We start from the raw sequence: 3,312 nt of genomic DNA on the forward strand, positions 1-3,312 counted from the left end.
TTGGAACCATGAGCTTCCTGCAAAATTTTTCTTTTTAACTCTGGGATGTCGGCCACACACAATCTTCCTTCAAACTTGAGCACTTGATTTTTTATGGTGTACCCTGATCTCGGCTTTGTGATAATCTCATCGGCTACCCTCTTGAAGAATTCATCCTCCATCTGTCTTGTCTTTACTTCCTCAACAATAGTCGGCTCCACTGAGATCGTGGTCAGACATGCCAAATTTCTAACCATTTTTCTGCTCAAAGCGTCGGCTACGGTGTTAGCTTTACCTAGATGATATTGAACGTAATCTTTCAACAACTCAAGCCATATTCTCTGCCTCATATTCAATTCTTTCTGAGTGAACAAGTACTTCAAACTCTTATGATCTGTAAAAACCTGACAAGAAGCACTATAGAAGTAGTGGCGCCAAATCTTTAAAGCAAATACCACGGCTGCTAGTTCTAAATCATGGGTAGGATAATTCTTTTCGTGTGGCTTCAACTGACGAGATGCATATGCTATGACCTTACCTTTTTGCATTAATACGCAACCCAAACCCTTATGCGAAGCATCACTATAAACATGAAACTCTTCATTACCTGACGGTAGTAGAAGAACTGGTGCTGCGACTAACCTCGTCTTCAACTCCTGGAAGGCTGCTTCCCTATCCTCACTCCATTCGTAAGCCGCTCTCTTCTTAGTTAGTTGGGTTAACGGAATTGCAATCTTTGAGAAATCCTTCACGAACTTTCTGTAATAACCTGCCAATCCCAGAAAACTATGAACCTCGGACACATTAGTCGGCCTTGGCCAATTCACAACGGCTTCAATTTTACTAGGATCGACCGGAATACCATCTTCATCAATTACATGACCCAAAAATGAAATAGTGGAAAGCCAAAACTCACACTTGTTAAACTTAGCACACAATTTCCGATCCCTCAAAGTCCGTAAGGTAAGTCTCAAATGATCCTCGTGTTCAGCTTTACTCTTAGAGTAGATCAATATATCATCGATGAAGACAACCACAAACTCATCTAGATATGGCTTAAAGACTCTGTTCATCAAATCCATAAATGCTGCAGGGGCATTGGTCACTCCAAAAGGCATTACTAAAAACTCGTAGTGGCCATACCTCGTCCGAAAAGCGGTCTTCTCAACATCCTCGACTTTAACCTTAAGCTCATGATAACCCGTCCTAAGGTCAATTTTGGAAAAAACCCGAGCTCCTTGCAACTGATCAAACAAATCATCTATCCTCGGTAACAGGTACTTATTCTTAATGGTTACCTTATTTAGTTCCCGGTAATCAATACAAAGACGAAGTGTACCATCCTTCTCCTTAACAAACAAGACGGGTGCTCCCCAAGGTGAAGTGCTCGGCCTAACAAAACCCTTATCTAGTAACTCTTGTAGTTGGAGTTTCAATTCCTTAAGCTCGGCAGGGGCCATCCTATAGGGTGCTTTAGAGATAGGCTGGGTTCCCGACATGACATCAACAGTAAACACTACCTCTCTATCAACTAAGTGACCTGGCAAATCATTTGGAAAGACGTCGGGGAATTCATTAACAACGGGGACGTCGGCTAACTCAACACTTCCATTCAGATTACTTAGTACACTACACAAATAACCTTGACACCCTTTTTGGATCAACCTATAGGCTTTCATGGATGAAATTAAGTAAGGTGGGGATACTACTCCTTTACACTGAAACGTGACCTCGGCTAGGTTTGGGGGTTTTAACGTGACACTTTTAGAAACACAATTTATGGATGCGTGATTTGCCACTAACCAATCCATCCCCAATATAACATCAAAATGAGTTATGTCCAATGGCATTAAATCAGCTAACAATTCAACATTCCTAATCACAACAACACATGCTCGATAGATGGATGCAACATTCATAGATCTCCCAGATGGAGTAGATACAGATAACACATAGTCAAGGGGTTCTAGTTTCCTATTAATTTTCTCGGCAAACTTAGCATAAATGAATGAATGCGTAAAAACCGAATCAATCAATATATATGCATTTTGAGAGCAAATTGGGAGTATACCTGACACCACTGTCTCAGCATTCTGAGTGTCTCCTGGTACTAGTGCAAAAACTCTGCCTTGCCTCATCTGTCCTTTCCCCATGTTACCTTTCTGTATGGAACCTGAGGTATTCTCATCTTTCTTACTATCGTCGGCCCTTGTTTTGGGACAGTCCCTCACAAAATGACCTATTTCCCCACATTCATAACAAGCTCCAGACGCCCAACGACAAACCCCGAAATGTGGCTTCCTACAACTTGAACATGTCGGCTTAGTACCACTTTCCTGCCTTGTGTTGCTTGAACTGCCAACATTCGCTTTCTTCTTGGTACCAAATTGTGCTCGGCGATTGTCATAATTCTGCCTCTTCCTTTGGCTCTCTCCTGAACTCTGATATCTGCTCAAGTTAGCTTCGGCCAGAATGGCTTTGTCCAGTACTCCGGCGTAAGTCGGCATGTTGAGCATGTTAACCCGGTCTTGTATCGGTCCACGAAGCCCACTTTCGAACTTCCTAGCCTTCATATATTCATCATTGACAATGTGGGGTGCATACCTCGCCAACTCGGTAAAGGCACGGTCATATTTAGCCACTGTTCTATTACCCTATGTCAAAGTCTAAAATTTGGTAGTCTTGCTGTCTCGAACACTTAGGGGAAAGTGCATGGTGTAAAACAATTCCAAAAATCGGGTCTAGGTCAAGTCTAGATTGCCATCTCGAACCATCATCCACCATCTGCGAGCGTCGTCATCTAGTGTAAAGGCTGCTAATGTAACCTTCTGGGTGTCGGTGCTGGGAAAGATCTCGAACAGCTTCTCCATTTCCAAAACCCACGCTTCGGCCTTCATCGACTCTATACCCCCTTGGAATCTCGGTGGCTTCATTTTCTTGAACTCTCTGATCAAAGCTATCATGCCGTCCCCATATAAAGCTGGCAGTGGGAGCACTTGTGGTACTGGAGGAGGTGGAGGTGGAGGTGGAGGCGGAACTACGTTTCGGCCGTTTGTCTGCTCGGCCTGAGTCGAAGTAGCACTAGCGTACTGCTGTCTTGTCTGCCTTAACTCGCGGGCCAAACCTTCAACTAACCTTTCTAGTCTGTCTAATCTGTCCTCGGACTGATCTCGGCCAACTGGAGGTCTACCTCTCCTCATGATGCTATGAGTATGCAAAATGTGACTTTAAAACAAAATGAACAAATAAACACATAGGCAAGTAACAATTAAGCATGCCGAGACAATGCACACCTTGTTCAAATAGCAAGCAATATGATGCAATCCTAACATC

The sequence above is a fragment of the Camellia sinensis genome, chromosome 1, assembly GCF_055761805.1.
Source record: "Camellia sinensis isolate YWXY chromosome 1, ASM5576180v1, whole genome shotgun sequence".
Taxonomy (NCBI): Eukaryota; Viridiplantae; Streptophyta; class Magnoliopsida; order Ericales; family Theaceae; genus Camellia; species Camellia sinensis.